At 44.4% G+C, this 9,358-nt stretch overlaps 1 long non-coding RNA gene across 1 annotated transcript; it reads right to left on the bottom strand.

The window, feature by feature from the left end:
- Positions 1-4,602: 4,602 nt before the first annotated feature.
- Positions 4,603-6,075, bottom strand: LOC127418310 (uncharacterized). The gene is made up of 3 exons (XR_007893404.1): positions 5,994-6,075; positions 5,722-5,827; positions 4,603-5,068 (listed from the first exon to the last, which is right to left on the bottom strand). It is a non-coding gene; the product is annotated as an uncharacterized LOC127418310 (long non-coding RNA).
- Between the last annotated feature and the right edge of the window lie 3,283 nt (positions 6,076-9,358).

Here is a 9,358-nt window from a genome sequence, read left to right on the forward strand (position 1 = left end):
AAGCTTAAAATATTGATGTTGAGTTTACAGTTACAATTTTAATTCAGATTCATGAACAGATTCATTCAGACTCGACTCGGACTCGGCCTGTTATGGACTCGGTCTTGAGTCTAACTCCGCCCCTTTTGGACTCGGACTCGATTGGTAAAAGACTCTGATTTGACTCCAACTCTACTAAGGTGGACTTGAACCCAACACTACTTCAGTCTATTCATTATTATTTCAGGAGATTGGGCCTATGTAGCCTACATTTATACTGTATGTTTGATACATGTTTACATTAGAAAATGTTTATAATTGTTTTTCTAAATATTTGAATATTTGATTGAAGTTTGGTCTGTTACAGTTTGACACTTTTTTTGTCCATTTTGCACATCATCATCATCATGTAAAAATATATTATTTTCGTTGACTACAATTTTATGTCATTTTTGTAAAACTGATTAAAATGAATGAATATAACATGATGAAATATTGACTATTGACCGTCTATGACTAAAACAAAAAACTGAAAAAATTAGCAATAATGGGGATAAAACATCCTGGTTACTTTCGTAACCTCCGTTCCCTGATGGAGGGAACGAGACATTGTGTCGATGTAGTGACACAAGGGGTCACTCTTGGGAGCCCCAAACACCTCTGCTTTTTTGAAAAAAGGCCAATGGGAATTGGCGAGTGGAATTTGCATGCCAGTCCCCCAGACATATGGGTATAAAAGGAGCTGGTATGCAACCACTCATTCAGGTTTTGTGCTGAGGAGCCGAGACCAGGTCCCAGCCATTTCTGAGGGTAGTTCAGCATTGTGGCAAGAAGGACACTGGCCAGGGCCCAGGAGGCCACCACACTCCTGGTGGAGTGGGCTTGTAACCCCAAAGGGGGTGGGTTGTCCTGAGCCTGATATGCCATCATGATGGCATCGATGACCCAGTGGGCAATCCTCTGTTTGGAGACAGCGCTTCCTTTCCGCTGTCCACCAAGGCAAACAAAGAGCTGCTCGGAGCTCCTAAGGCTCTGGGTGCGATCCAAATAGATGCATAAAGCTCGCACCGGACACAGCAACGCCAAGGCTGGGTCTGCCACCTCCTGGGGAAGTGCTTGCAGGTTCACCACCTGATCCCTAAAAGGAGTCGAGGGAACCTTGGGCACATTGCCCAGTCGGGGTCTCAGGATCACGTGAGAGTAACCCGGACTGAACTCCAGGCACGATTCACTGACAGAGAATGCCTGCAGGTCCCCTACCCTTTTGATGGAAGTGAGCGCAGTCAGGAGGGCAGTCTTCAAAAAGAGTGCCTTAAGCTCAGCTGACTCCAAGGGCAGAAAGGGAGCTCCCTGTAGACCCCGAAGGACTATGGAGAGGTCCCATGAGGGGACGAGGCACGGTCTGGAGGGATTCAACCTACTAGCGCCTCTCAGGAACCTGATGATCAAGTCGTGCTTCCCCAAATACTTACCATCTACTGCATCATGATGAGCCGAAATAGCGGCTACATACACCTTCAGGGTGGAGGGGGACAGCCGCCCCTCCAGCCTCTCCTGCAGGAAGGAACTGATCCGACTGCACATCTCTGGGGGTCTTCGCGTCGGGAATAACACCACTTAGCAAACAGATGCCACTTCAAGGCATACAGGGGCCTCGTAGAGGGAGCCCTAGCCTGAGTGATCGTGTCTACCACTGCGGGTGGTAGGCCACCTAGGTCTTCCATGTCCCGTCCAGGGGCCAGACGTGGAGATTCCAGAGGTCTGGTCGCAGGTGCCAGATGGTGCCCCGTCCCTGAGAAAGAAGGTCCTTCCTCAGGGGAATTCATTGGGGGGGAGTCATGAGGAGCGTGAGATCCGAGAACCTCGTCTGGGTGGGCCAGTAGGGTACTACTAGGATGCTCTGCTCCTCGTCCTCCCTGACCTTGCACAGGGTCTGTGCAAGTAGGCTCACCGGGGGAAACGTGTATTTGCGTAGTCCAGGGGGCCAGGTCAGGGCGTACCAAAGCGGGCAGTGGGAGGATTCCCGAGAAGCAGACAGGTCTACCTGTGCTCGACTGAATCGACTCCAAATCAGCTGGACAACCTGAGGGTGGAGTCTCCACTCTCCCTTGAGGGTAACCTGATGTGACAGCACGTCCGCTGAGGTGTTGAAGTCGCCCGGGATGTGAGTGGCTCGTAGCGACTTGAGGCGCTGCTGACTCCAGGAGACGGCGGGCGAGTTGTGACATGCAGTGGAAGCGTAGACCGCCTTGGCGGTTGATGTACGCTACCGTCACTGTGTTGTCCGTCATTGTCCGTCCATTGACCAACATGTGCTTGCCCTTGATCATCGGCCGTAACCTCCGCAGGGCGAGCAGTCCTGCCAGCAACTCTAGGCAGTTGATATGCCAATGCAGCCGCGGGCCAGTCCAGGAGCCGGCGGCTGTGTGCCTGTTGCATACGGCGCCCCAGCCCATCTTGGAGGCATCTGTTGTAACCACGACGCACCTGGAGACCTGCTCTAGGGGAACCCCATCCGGGTCCGGGTCAGCCATCGCGACGGGTTGGAAAGCACGAGCCATGCGCCCAAACTCCGGGCGAAGGGGACCAAGGGAATGATCATGTCGGACGTACCGGTGGGTGGGGCCTTGCGGCGGGGCGGAGCTCAAGGTGCCACGTCGAGGGGACTCAAGCCCCGTGGCCGTGCTGAGTCCAGGGACATTGAAGCACTTACCTGGCTCCTGCCGCCCACCATAAGATTGGCCGAGGAGGGGGAAGGAGGAATCTCATCCCCGTAGTTCACTGGAACCAATCCCATGTGGGCATGTTTGTGCCACAGCTGGGCACACAGGGGCGGGGGGTCCACCGCTGGAGCGCCATACCTGCCAAAATGGGACTGTGGACGGTGGTCGTGACGATGGTCGTGTGCACCGGATATGTGACCCAGGAGACGAGGGAACCATTCTTTTGTCAGGCTTAGCGGCCGGCCACAAGACAGGTGGTGTCTGCTTCCTGCGGAGGGCTCCACGCTGCAGCCGGGCCACAGGGGCGGGCTGCGGTGGAGCCGGTGTTGTTGCTGCAGGAGGACGCCCTTGGCGACGAGCAGACAGGGTGCGGGGTCTTAAGCCGCGCTGGGGCTGGATATGTTGTAAAACCTCCGTCTGCTTCTTCACCGCCGAGAACTGCTGGGCAAAGTCCTCGACAGCGTCGCCAAACAGGCCAACCTGGGAAATGGGGGCGTCAAGGAACTGTGCCTTGTCCGCCTCTCCCATCTCAACCAAGTTGAGCCAAAGGTGGGGCTCCTGGACCACCAGGGTGGACCACGTGGGCAGTGCCCAGACATGTAAGACAGCGATCGTGGCCGTCAGAAGCGGAGAGATATCGACTGCAACCAGGAATATCACACAAACGAAAAGGCATCTTTAAAAATATGTTCTGTGTGTGCCGCTCTTTTTGAAAGAAAATATACTCTTTTTAGAATATACTCTTTTAGTTGTTTCTGCCAAAGCGCCCAGGGGCGTTCTCTGCACTCCGCGGGTGCAGAGGGGGAGAAGCCGCTGAAATGTGCCGTAGAATCCAGCAGATGAGGTGAATGAACTTCGCGGATGAATTCAGCTTCAATGAATAGAACCGCTTGGCTCCGAAGAGAAAATCTGAATGAGTGGTTGCATACCAGCTCCTTTTTATACCCGTATGTCTGGGGGACTGGCATGCAAATTCCACTCGCCAATTCTCATCGGCCTTTTTTCAAAAAAGCAGAGGTGTTTGGGGCTCCCAAGAGTGACCCCTAGTGTCGCTACATCGACACAACTTCGAGTGAGTGACAGATAGGGAATATACTTTATTAAACATGAAAATAATATGTACAAGAAGCACTGATCTATATATATAACTGGATCACTCATAGAATTCTAAACTGCCAGCAGTAGGTGCTCTGGTGGCCATCTTACTATTCCCTACCAACATAGGGCATCGACCACCAATGGACGAAAACTCTGAAGATAACCCGATGTGCTGCATTTAACTGCCAAACAACATTCACTAAAGGATGTGGCAAAAGTGCCCACAGTTTGTAATTTATACAGACTATGTACCTATTAAGCACAAATGAGTCGTTATCCTCATGTAGAGTGGATATAACGATAATGATCTTTAATAATCAACAGTAAAAATACAACACCAAATTAAATAAATTACCCTTTTTTAAAGCAAAAGTATCCAATAGTGACATCTGCAGATTGTTACAGGATGCAACGTTTCTCAGCCTTCATAGGGTTAGGGTTAACTCAAACCCTAACCTGAGATCAGTGATTGTTAATAAAAACGACTAGCTTTGTGTTGATATTGTAACTAGACAGCACCTCTTAAGAATAAATCCAGAAGAACCAAATATAAAAATGTAGTATAGTATATATACACACAAGTTCATATGCAGTATGTATATATATACATGAATTTACCTTTATTTAATGGAATTATCCCATGCATTTGCATTCATTTCTGGAATATGTACATACCAGCTTGTGAGCATTTAATCATTGGCCAGTCAATAAATCAATATTTCAGCAACCCCCTGATCTATTAAATCATAATCAGAAAGAGGTTTATTGACATAAGCACACTCAAGGAAATCATACATATATTTGTTCAGTAACAGCTTCTTCCAAGTACACACAAAAATTGACTATTAAACCGAATATGATAAAAATTCAAAGATGGGTGGGGACAATTATTTTATTTTTTTTTATTTTTACTGTTAGAAAAAAGCATATTGTTTCCTTTTACAGTTCATTTTAACTGATGCCAAGATGTGCTGTTAATCTTACAACAACCCTTTTGTCAAATCATGTTCATTATTTTTTATGTGTAGATAAACAAACAAACTAACTTTATGTAGCTTTATATTTATTGTGTTCAACTCTTTAGATTTCCAAAAGACCCAGTCAGGTGGAGAGAATGGCTTGTGAAGCTCAGGAGTCAAAACTTCAGGCCATCTGCCTACTCCTGCCTCTGCTCTGATCACTTCACTGCAGAGTGTTTAGATAGGACAGGACAAATAGTCAGGTTTCGCCCAGATGCTGTGCCAACAATTTTCAGTTTCCCTCCACAGCTGCAAAAGGTATACAGGCAGACAGAATTACGTAAAGGAATAGTTGACCCAAAACTGAAAATTCTGTCATCATTTACTCACACTCATGCCATTCCAAACTCATATGACTTGTTCATCTTCAGAACACAAATGAAGATATATGATCAATTATTGATGACTATTAAATCAAAACACTGATTATCATCTGATCATCATATAAAGTTATCATATCACTACAGAACACCTGGGATTTATGACTCGAGCCCCATGGAGAACTTTTACAATGTTTTTATGTCCTTTTTGGGGCTTGAAAATTTTGGTTACAGTTGACTTTCATTATATATGGACAAAAACAGCTGAGAATATTCTTCAGATATCTTCATTTGTGTTCTGAAGATGAACAAAAGTAATACGGGTTTGGAACGACATGAGAGTGAGTAAATTACAGAATTTTCAGTTTTGGGTCAACTATTCCTTTAAGTAGACAAGCAACATAACATGTCATGGTTTACTTCAAGTTACTCCTTTTGGCTTGTAGCATCAGTAATATATTTTAACAAAACATTCTGACAAGCCACCACAAAGTTATAATTTCTATTTCTGGTTGAACTATCCGTTTAAGCTATGAATGCATTCAATGTCTTTAAAGTGAATTAATTGTGTCAACTACTTACCAGAAATGTAGGGGAAGCCAGCTTGGCCTGTTGGCTGGAACTTTAAGAGGGTGGCCTTTGAATGTTGTGTCCTTGGCATCCTGCATGTTAATTTAAATAATGCCTGCTGCAGAGTACAGAGTACATTAAGAGCAAGCTGATAGTCAGGATAATTTTAATACTGACAGGAGACAAACACACATCTTGTTTGTTTCAGAAACAGACCCACAGATTGGCCCCTACACTAAGAGAACAGAGACAATGTTTGACTGCAGTGAGGGCTCCCCTCATACCTGAACTCACACTCCTCTTGATGTCCCCAAAACAGATGAGCACAGCTATTGCTTTGCCAGCCCAAAGACTCTCACTGGACAGCTGCTTAAATAAAACAAAAATCAAATTAATAAACACACACAAAAACAGAATTTCAAACCTTCAGAACATCATTAAGACCCTAAAGGAATCTCAAATGTTAACAGAGAATGGAGCATTCATGCTTGAAAATTGCCCTGATGTACAACTAGAAATTCTGAAGAGAGATCAATTTAGTCGTGCACAATACCACCCAGCCCTAAAGTCATTTGCACTTACATTGCAGTTCTACTCAGCTAAGGCCTACAAGTATGTCAGAGAGACATTTATCTTGGGTTTGCCTCACCCATCCACAATAAGAAGATGGTACAGCAGCATTGGAGGAGATCCCGGATTTAGCGAGGAAATCCTAACGTCTCTCGAAGCCAAAGCATCTGCTGCACAGGCTAAAGGACAGGAGACCCTCTGTGCACTAATGATGGATGAAATGTCCATCATGAAGCACATAGAGTGGGATGGGACAAAAATGAATGGATATGTGGACATTGGCACAAAAATAGCAAGTTAATTCTGGCATTCCAATGGCAACAGAGGCACTGGTACTAATGGCTGTCTGCATTCATGAGCACTGGAAAGCTCCAGTAGCATATTTTTTAACACATGGCATGACTGAGTCAGAGAGGGCTACACTGGTGTGACAATGCATCCTAAATCTGTCTGATGTTGGAGTAAGGGTGGTGTCTCTTTCATGTGATGGTCCATCAACACACTTTTCCGTGCTTCGGGACCTTGGTGCAGACCTGCAGCCCACAAATTTGAACCCCAGTTTCCCAGATCCATCAAACAGTCACCAAAGGGTCCACATCATCTTGGATGTCTGCCATATGCTGAAGCTGGTACATAACACCTTGGGGTCCTGTGGCATTATTGTAGATCCCTGTGGATACAACATAAAATGGGAATACATTAAATATTTACATGAACTGCAAAAAGATGAAGGGCTACATCTAGGCAACACAATCAGATCAGCTCATCTAGACTGGCAAAGTCAAGAAATGAAGGTAATCCTTGCTGCTCAGACTCTCAGCGCCAGTGTGGCAGATGCCCTGTGGTTCTGCGACCAACACCTGCAACTCCCCCAGTTTGCTGGATGTGAGCCGATGTGAAAATTCATTGAAACTTTTGATCGGCTTTTTGACCTGATGAATTCCAGAAACCCCATGGCCAGGGCCAATGAGACAACAAACATGGCCTTTCTAACAGAGGCTTACGATTACATCAATGGATTGAGAGAGCCAGGTATCAATGGGCGATCCCTTGTGACAACAGGCAAGGAAACTGCCTTCCTCAGCTTCCTCGTGGCAATTACATTTTTAAACACTTATATGATGAGTTAGTGAGACCACAGACATCACAGCTACGGTATCTGTTGACCTACAAATTTAGCCAGGACCACCTTGAGTTGTTTTTTTGCAGCCATTCGCTCTGCTAAAGGATTTAACAACAATACCACAGCAAGGCAATTTAAGTCAGCTTTTAAAAGAATGGTAGTAAGACATGCCATCAGAGCTAGTGGCAACTGTTCTCCACTGGATAGCACAGTGGTACTGGAGGCAACACCTTCTGATATGCTGGCATTTCGGCAAAGTGACGTTCAGCCTGAAACAGAAGACACAGAGAAAAACATCACTGTAAGTCTTCCCAGCTTGTCCATGTTCAAAGAGGCTGTGGTGGGGTACATAGCAGGCTTTGTAGTTAAAACAACTGTGAAGAAGATTCAGTGCACTACCTGCTTATAAGCAGCTCTTCCCAAGATGAACTTGGACACACACTGATCGACATGAAGTCCCGAGGTGGACTTATCAGACCGTCAGACAGTGTCCTGAAAGTCTGCAAGACAGATGAGAGACTTATTCATCAGCACAAACTCACAAGGCCCATCTCTGAATTAGACAACAAATTTAAATCCAGGGTCTCCATAAAGGTTCTGGAACTCCATGGAGGTTCTTCATTCAAGGAACTTGAGGCACACATGTTCAACCTAGAACCATACAATAACCACATCTTCATACTCATAAAGTGGATTGCAGAAAGCTACACTAACATCAGGCTCCACTTCATTTCCAAGGAAACAAGTGCTGCATCACATTCCAAATGGCTTAGGAAAACTCTGGGCAAGCTTGTACTGCAAAAAAATCAGTAAGATATAACATCAGTTCCTACTGCCAGCAACCCTGTCTGCAAGAGCCAAGCCCATCCCTAGAAATTAAATTTCGACAATGATTATCTTTTTTTTTTTTTTTATAACAATATGTAACAAAGATTAAAAAAAAAAAAAAAAAAAAAAAAAAAAAAAGATGAGAAGTGTATTATACATACATTAAAAGGGATAGTTGACCCAAAACTATAAATTCTGTCATCATTTACTCAACCTCACGTCCTTCTAAACCTGTATTACTTTTAGTGTGGAACACAAAAGAAGATATTTTAATGAATTGTTTTGTCCATATAAAGAGCTGTTTTGCTCACCATTTACTTTCCTTATATGGAATACAAAATACCTTTTTTTGGGTTCTGCAAAAGAAAGTCACGTGGATTTGGAAGGACATGAGTTTGAGTATATGATGACAGAATTTACATTTTTGGGTCCACTTTTCTATTAACTTTAAAAACTATAGCTATCAGAAACACAGTAATTTTATAAGACTACTGTTATGCTGCATGTTGCAAAAGTATCTTCATTGCAAATAAAAACAGATAGTATAATCTTTTTTACTTCGCTATTGTTGTCTATTCTCTTACCTGTTAAAACAGCTCTTCAGTGAAGCCAGGCTGACAACTGTCTTTACAGCCTTTTCCTCCTGTTGCAAACCAATTCCGGTTTTATCTAACATTCAATGTGATGATTATTTAATAATGCCCTTGAGTTGGGCCTTGTTCAGAACTGCACTGCAAAAACTAAAAATCACACACAGAGCATAATGCAAGCCCACATTATATTCATCAGTTGTATCACCGGTGTTGATCTGTAAGTAGATATCCAACTTGACCAAAAGCTAACTTGGTGAGCTACTGTTATTCATTGTGGTTATTTTCCTAAGCTAACGTTAGCTACATAGCAAATATTCATTTAACCTAAGAAAATAAACACAATGAATGTTCAACGTAAACAAAAGTTACACCGCATAATTATATATTCAGAATTAACACTTTAAAGCCTGCAAAACATATGTTTGAAAATGTCTACTGATATCTTACCTCAGTTGTTTCTGTTGAGGTAACACGTGCACCACTGAAGGTAATGCTGCTGTGATAAACAGTAACATAACACGCTCACACTTTCAAT

The sequence above is a fragment of the Myxocyprinus asiaticus genome, chromosome 27, assembly GCF_019703515.2.
Source record: "Myxocyprinus asiaticus isolate MX2 ecotype Aquarium Trade chromosome 27, UBuf_Myxa_2, whole genome shotgun sequence".
NCBI lineage: Eukaryota > Metazoa > Chordata > Actinopteri > Cypriniformes > Catostomidae > Myxocyprinus > Myxocyprinus asiaticus.